At 34.3% G+C, this 8,402-nt stretch overlaps 1 long non-coding RNA gene across 2 annotated transcripts; it reads left to right on the forward strand.

The window, feature by feature from the left end:
- The first annotated feature begins 4,471 nt into the window (after positions 1–4,471).
- LOC144543801 (uncharacterized) lies at positions 4,472–7,103 on the forward strand. 2 transcript variants are annotated; one of them, XR_013508078.1, is made up of 3 exons: positions 4,472–4,840; positions 5,050–5,128; positions 5,534–7,103. It is a non-coding gene; the product is annotated as an uncharacterized LOC144543801 (long non-coding RNA). The 2 variants fall into 2 exon arrangements; XR_013508079.1 differs by having other exon boundaries at positions 5,539–7,103.
- Positions 7,104–8,402: the final 1,299 nt, after the last annotated feature.

An 8,402-nucleotide genomic window follows, 5' to 3' on the forward strand; every position in this document is an offset into this window, starting at 1 on the left:
GGGTCCCACTTGATTAGTTGCAAGGGTAACAAACGTAGGCCCCACCTGACTATTTGCAAGACAAACAAATGTGGACCCCACCTAACTATTTGCAAGGGTAATGAATGTGGTCCCACCTGACTATTGGCAAGGATATCTTTGATACTTTTTGCATGCTCCAATTCTATAATCCTTTCTCGTTGTACCAATCTGGTACCAACCCGATACCAACACAGTACCAACCCAAAAGTTATTACATTTCCATTGAACCAGATTTACATGAACAAATTGAAATATAGATATAACATGTAATAAGCATTAATCAACAAAGTGTATTATCATACATTTTACTGAAATACCAAAAAACATTACAACAACAGTACAAAAAATATAACCACCACCCATTAACAAAAAATTACAATAATTTACAGTCAACAAATTAGTTGCATAATTCTAAAATTTGTAATTAGCATTAATCATCATATGCAACATTGACTTGGTCTTGTTATGAGTTTTCTGTAGGCATAATGATAAACAATTACCGAGAAGTACGAGACGTAAAAAAATAGATCCTTTGAAGCGATCCTCTAATTTGCACAAGGAAAAAAAAGTACATTAAAAAATTATCCTTTGAAGTGAGATAGACATTAGAAATATGACCTAATAAAAGAACAAATCAGTTGGTATCTTCTTACTTTTGGCATGTAAAGATCTATGATCTCTCCATAAGTTTCAAAATGACTGCAAGACATCAAACCATCAAAAGTAAAAAAAAAAATAGCATGAGGAATGTAAGTGTAACGTAAATAAAAGAAGTCATATAGTTAACCATCCAATAATTCCATGGCACCAGCAAAAGCATTTTCTTATCTTATCTTATATTTAATGTTCAAGTATTTGAGATTTTTCATCTACTAACTCGCCATATTTTAGTCGGTAATCCTTTGTATTATTAGGACTGTTATTATATTTTATCACATATATACATTCCTTGTATGGTGATATTTGAAAACTAGTGAAAAATGGCAATATACACAAATCATTGGTAGTGCATACACGATTTCTGATTATTTCAGTGAAAACAGAGATAGTTCTCAAATATAAAAAGAGAAATCATAGAGTTACCCTCCATCGACGACTTCATCAAGGCATAAGTAGATCAGATCAAGGTTTTCAAGTGCTGCCTTTTTCTCGATATTATTTCTGTACCAGATCCAAAATAAATAATCAATCCATCAGTAAATTACCTGAATAAAAAGTATCAAAGTAATGAACCAGTATAAACAGACCCAATAGTAACATGCCACTCAGGTACGCTACCCTGGTACCACATGACTTTCTCATTTTCATAGCATCAATGAACCTCAAATATCAGATACCAGCTAGAAGGCCTCCAAGTAAATTACTAGTCAATTTCCGTACTAGTGGCAAATATCAGTAAAGATTTACATAACAATATCTTCATTGTACAAGGAATTGAAAATATACCACTACGATATTATAAATGTATGTATCCAGTTACTAATATTCTTGGCTATTGGAGTCTGATATAAAACTTACTACGAGGAAAACAGACCTGAGGATGGTGCCAACAGCATCAAAGAAACCTTGAAGAATTGACGCTAAAATGAGCTCATTTTCATCATCTCCTCCGGTGACAAAGAAAACAGACCTGAGGATGGTGCTACCTTCATTTCGAGCATTTATTTTCATGGTCTTAGTAAAGACAGATTTCTCAAAAGCTAATTTTGAAGAGAGCAAAGGCCAATCATCAGTGTAATACTTTACTGCCACATGCTTTCCTTTTGAATCTAGCACCAGGATGTTTTTCACCGAAGGCAGGGCTGCCTACAATACACATAAAGCTCCAGTAAGCCAGAGTCAAATGAATTACTAGAATTGAATTATTCTTCACAAGGCAAAAAAAAATTAAGGATTGACTATGACAAGAAGATTATTGAAGAAATAAAACTATGCAAAAAATATATGTTAAAGAAAACCTCGCCTAATTTCTGCAATTAGGAGGTCCCCACAAACAAGGCACTTTCAAATCTTCACCTTCATCTGGGTCGAATAGATAGTCATACCTGAAATTTACAAAAGCAAAAAACAAGGATTTAGGTTTGAATATGGAAAACAGTACACAAGCTCTCTATGTACCTCTTTCAATTTTACAAATTTTATGTTAAAATAATGCCCCTTTTAACTGGGTAAAACTTAGCTTTACGTTTGAAATTCATACGTTAATCCGGAATAAACATTTTTCTTTGCAATCAGATGTACCTGTACTATAAATTTGGGTGTTTGAGCAGGTCCAGCTTGGTTTGGGTGTTTGGCAGTTTCAGCAGTTCCAGTTCCTAAACACGACATCTCAATATTAGTTAAATTGAGCAAACTTAAAAAATTAATTCTTATTCAGACTGTCAGGGGGTGGGTTAATTCAGTATAAGGAAATAAAATGGCACCATGACTTTTGTTAGTTCCTTGTGATTATAATTCCTTCGACTTATTTCCTTCTGATTATACTTGGTCAAATTCAGTCTAAGTTAATTCAATGAACTCAAATAAGGCACCATGACTTTTGTCAGTAAACCCAGAACCCTAAATTAACAGGATAAAAAATTAATTCAGTGAACCTTCAAATTAAACCCTTTGTTCTACTAGTAATAGTGATCACCAAATTAACGAAACCCTAGTAGAGAGAAGGAAGAGAACAGAGAACTTACCACTTTTTCAAATCAGCCTAGTAGAGAGAAGATCGGCGGCGACTTAGATCGGAGCGCTAGTGGGGAAGAGACTCTGATGGACCAGATCGGAGAAGGGGGTGGGGAAGGAAGAGAGAGCATCAGCGAAACCCTAGAGAGAAGAGAGAGCGTCGGCTCGTTTTGGTAGAGAGAAGAGAGAGATTTCAAAAAATTTTGCTAAGTCCTGCGTTCTCTCTCATGGCCTTTTTTTTTTTTTTTTTTGGGTTCTTTTATGGCCTTGTTTGTTTCCATTGGAGAGACGTCTATTTACTTCCAGACCCACCCGATATTTTTAGGCCTAAGGTAACACATTATTAATTAGAATGATCGGAGCGGCATCATATAATCCATGCACGAATATTGAAGCATCCTTAGCAGCATCTGGGGTCTGATCAGAAATGAAATTATTTCGTTACTTCAGAGTATTGCCACTCTCTACCCAGCAGATTTCCAAATTAATAGATCAAGACCATCTATCCCCAATCGGAGGGCATGGGATCTGCTGTTGTTCATAATTTGTACTGATCTATACAGAAACTTGTATGAAAAAATGTCATAAAAATTTCTAATAATTTTTGAAATAATATATGGCCAAATCACACTGAATAACACCAATTTTGTCAATTTTCATCATTTTTTGCCCCTAGTTTATTGTAAATTATTTTACGACCGTTCATTTTGAAATGAATTTTGGACGGTCGATCTTCGATGAAATGATCAAGGCATAAGAATTAACATAAACAATACAAAATTTAGTAAAAAAAGGGGATGTCTTTCTTTCGATCCAACACAAAGTGTTTGTAGCCATTTGATGCTTCAATATTCGGTCAAATGGATGGAGGAGTTTGCGTTAATTTTACTTGATGAAACTTTCCTTCATGACAATATACGTAATGTTCTTCGGTTTCAACGGTTCTGATCAACCACCGCATGTTTTACTTCACCGCATCTTCATTACCTCGCGTTGCAAGAGTTTATGTTTCATAGATAAACATAGAAGATGTGACACATACATGCAATATTCATGAAAGACAACATAATTTAATGTGTTAAGTTCATTTAATTATTCAATGAACTATAAAATTATCATGTATTATTGTATAAAATTAATATCGAATTTGTTCCTTAATTGGTTAAATTTCATTAATCACATAAATTACTAATCATACATAATAAATAAAATGTATTCATTATCGCATAATTCAAAAAATCCCATTATAAAATATTTATTATATCTACAAATTCAATTTAAACAAATAAACTTAATTATTAAATATCTTACAAAATATTCATTACTGCGTAGATTTCAATAATAACATTTTTAATACAAAATATTTTACTAAATTAATGTCAAATTTGTTCATTAATCGCATAAATTTCATTAATCACGTAAATTATTAATTTTTGTCATCTCCAATTAAAAATATTAATCACGGACAATTAAAAATGAACACATTATATTCGAAATTTCATTCGAACGCTTGAAAATTCTAATGAAACTGACAAGAATAATTGAGCCAAACTATTAAGAAACTATTTAGAAGTGTTTAAGATCTCCAACAAATTGAGTCTATGAAATAAGCGGCCCGCCTGTCAGACAGAACCACACAAATAGCTGTATGGCCTTGCCTCGCTTTTTTCTTTCATTTGCTCTCAATTTCTCTATCTCTTCCAAGTGGATCCCACCCCAATAAAATATATTCCATTTCTCTCCCTTCATTTCCTTCCTGGAGGAGATGACTAACGCGCTCCATTTACAATTTTGCTCAAAACTTTCAAAATTTCCAAACCAATTTTTTTCATTTCGCTCCAAAACTCTAATTTTCATTTCCCTCTAAAACTCCAAAACTCCAGTACTTTTAGTGACTTCCCTCTACATTTTCCCTCCACAATTTTTGGCTGCCGCCAAACAATTTTTTTACGGTGTAATGGACGATTAGTGTTATTTCTACTGTCATTCCGTCTAGAGACCATCGGATAGAGGCAATCAGACTCGGTGCTTGTGCGTCGCTACTGAAGACTCGGTGCCGGCGCGTCTCTCTACACCAACGATTGCGCAGTGATCTCAGATCAATATAGACGGGTGTCTTTGAACTCTTCAATGTTACTTCCAAATTGTAAGACTGACTTTGTATCATAACTAATTTCTATGATTTGAACTGACTTCAGATCATAACTTCAAAATTGTGAAAGGTACTTGATGAATTGTGATTAGAAACTGACTGCATGTACCTTGCGTGAAAGGTGTTTGATGAATTGTCTGACTTAGGCAAAGTTATTAATTCAGATTTTTGCTTGTGCTGTCTCCCTCTCTCTTTCTCACTAGCCGAACCCAAATCAGATCCGGTGTCTCCCCTCCACGCGACCACTGCCGACGCTTGCAGACCTCTCGTGACACATCCTAGGTTTTCCTGGTGTCTCTCTCTCCTTTAAGTTGGATATGAAACAATGATTATATCATTTGAGGAATCTGATATATAAGTTGGATATGAAACAAGGGGAACATTTTTAGTTGCATTTGTACAAGTATCAAATTTAGCAGGGTATTTCTGCATAAGAATTTTTTTGGAAGAATTGTTCAAGGAAAGATGAATTGAAAAAATGATAATTGATAGATGATGTTGATGTAATTAGAAATAATTCATGGGTTTTATTTGCAAAAAGATCAGTTTCTTGGGATGTTGTTCTGTTGACAGCTTTAATTTGAATAATTACATATTTTTTAGCAAAAAAGAGGATTATTTGTGAATGCATCTGCAAAAGAGTTATAAGTGTTTTAACAAAGCATATGTTGTTGAAATTATTAGTAGAGCAGCACAGCTGAGGGTTGGTGCAGATGGAGGTGCAAATCGGGTCTATGACGATATACCCCAACTGTTCCCAGATCAGGACCCATTGGAAGTTCGACTCAGGTTTCTCCTCTCTTTTTTGTTTTTTATGCATAACTATGTAGAGCTTAGCAATATTTGTAGTTGCCATGTCTATAGCAGTTCCAATTAGCCTTGTTAAATCCTTAACTTAGAGCAATAGGCCAATAAAGAAACTTAAATAGTAACATTATAGAATCAAATTTGATCTTGTTTGGTTCAATTGGTTAAATTGACCAATAAATTGATATTTAATCTTTGCAAGTAAATAGGGTTGGTTCGTAGTAACCCGCACCCCACCGACCCCACCAACGCCCACTTTTAAAAATTAAAATTATAAACTCAAATCGCAAGATTGCCCGTCGTGAGGAGAGGCTTGCCCAGGTATTTACAATACTTTCTTTATTGACTTGTCTAGGCAAATTGAAAATAGTGCATGCGTTTGCTTGCATTTTATATGCCATCACAAGTCATAACCTTGACCTAAATCTGACTTGTCTAGGCAAACTGAAAAAATAAATCTCACGAACACAGGGTAATTTTGGAAGCCCACCAGTAAATAAAGGAACACATAAAAATAAAATGATAAGTACATCCCTAATGTTATGCATTAGTCAGTAACCGCTGGAATAATTTATAATACAACATACTGGCTAGATAACTTTAAATTGTGAGGTAAGAACGTCAGCATTTGCAATAGTAAAAATTTCTGTTAGTATTAGTGTTTTGCTTAGTAAATTAAGTGTTGTTCATGAATTTTGAGCACTGGTACAGACCGTTACCCGTCTCTTTTATGTTCTGGTATGCTGTTTTGATTTTTTCAAGGTCATTTCTGTAATTTTCTAGCATTCTGCACAATTCTGCATTATTCTGCAACATTCCAGGGCCTTTTCTGTAAATTTCCAGTATTCTATACATCTCTGGGTGAATTCTGGTAAATAACAGGGTCTGTAGTGCAAAATTTCAAGTCTGACAGTATTCAGGGACTGAAATGTGACAGAAAATAAAATAGTTTTAGAAAACAGTCCCTGGATAAGGACCTTTTCGTGACAGGATGAAAACAATTGTAGAATAAGTCATTTCTAATGGGAATGTCATGAAGATAATAGTTTCAAAATGAAGAAAAGTTTAGCAATATAATTTTAAAACGCAATTTGAATTGAAGAAAATATTATGAGTTCTAGTTACAGCTTAAATTTCAATTAATGCAGGAGAGTTTTAGATTGTTACAAGATGATTCAAAATAAAATACGGATGCGTCTCAATGCAACTAAGACGAGTGGTACGTCTGTTTCATTCGTACCGGAGAGCCCAATTGCTATATTGGAGGTGCCATGTCTGAGCCATACCACCGAAAAAGTGCAAAAATGTGCAAAATTCAGCATTGAGCCATGTAAAATCGAAATATAACATTGTATTTTGTTGTGGTTGTATTAATATTTCAAATTTATGTGATGGTTGTATTAATATTTATTGTGTCACAAAGGGAGATATCAAATTTAGGTGTCTCTCTGTCTAAGGGTGTCACAAACAATTGCAACGGTGGCCCTTGCTAATGATTTCTTTCTTTTACAATAAAATAATATAAACTAAAATTTAGAAAACATTAGCAACGGTGCCCCTTGCATATAGTTAAGCATTTCACAATAAACTAATATAATTTGAAACCTAAACTCAATTGCAACGGTGTCGCTTGCAAATATTCTTGACTTTAATAATAGAATAATATTAAAACAAACTGTTAAACATTTGCAACGGTGACGCTTGCAAATAGATATGGCATTCACAATAAAATATTATAAACAACATTCCAAGAACTTATGCAACGGTGGCCCTTGCAAATAATAAGGTCTTTCAGAATATAATAACATAAAAACCCACTCCAAAAACATTTGCAACGGCGACGCTTGCAAATAGTTTAGGCATTCACAATTAAATAATATAAACACAATCCTAAACATTATTTGCAACGGTTGCCCTTGCAACAAATGTGTGGCGTGTTTGGGGTGTTTAATAAAAAATAATATCTGGCGTGTTTGGGGTGGATCTTATTATTTGCAAGGGGGAATATGTGACATTAGCAAGGGCCAGTGGAAGACATTAGCAAGCGTGATTATTTGCAAGCGCCTCCCATTGCAACAATATTAATTTAATCAGTGAAATTCAAAAGCTCTATTTCTTTTGCAAGGGGGCTTTCTACGCTTGCTAATAACGCTTCCTACCCTTGCTATTATTGGGAATTCTAGTAGTGCTAAATGGTACTTGTATCACCCTTAGGAACAAAACTCAATACATTATTCTTGAAAACACGCGACTCCATTTTACTTTTAAGAATAGAATCTGCAAGAACCGTATTCGTAAGAATTGCTTCAAAATTATCTTTAGAAAAACCTCTAATTTTCCTAACAACCTTAAGTTTTCCCTCTCAAGTACCCTTAACGTGAAAACTAGATTTCTCAAACGTGTCAACCACATTAGCATCAGAGAAATGGGAAAATGAAAAATTTGCAGTTAAAATTACAGTACTTGAATTAGCAACACCACTCATCCCAGCCATCTCCTTATCACCAACAGTACTTCCCATGTTTCGCTCAGTCACAGGAGCGCATTGGAAGCTTTGGTACTTTCTTAATATTAAGAATCATAAAATACATTCTTATGCCATTTGCAGATATTACAAATTGGGCATGATGGTTTCTGTTTCCATAAGTAAAAGGTAAGCAGGGCACGCCGTTTGGACGAATCTCGAATCAAGTTTAGTGTGCTTCACGAAAACTAATATGACCATTCAGCATATGTACGTGGTTTCAAT

The sequence above is a fragment of the Carex rostrata genome, chromosome 25 (assembly GCF_964058835.1).
Source record: "Carex rostrata chromosome 25, lpCarRost1.2, whole genome shotgun sequence".
NCBI classification, from domain to species: Eukaryota; Viridiplantae; Streptophyta; class Magnoliopsida; order Poales; family Cyperaceae; genus Carex; species Carex rostrata.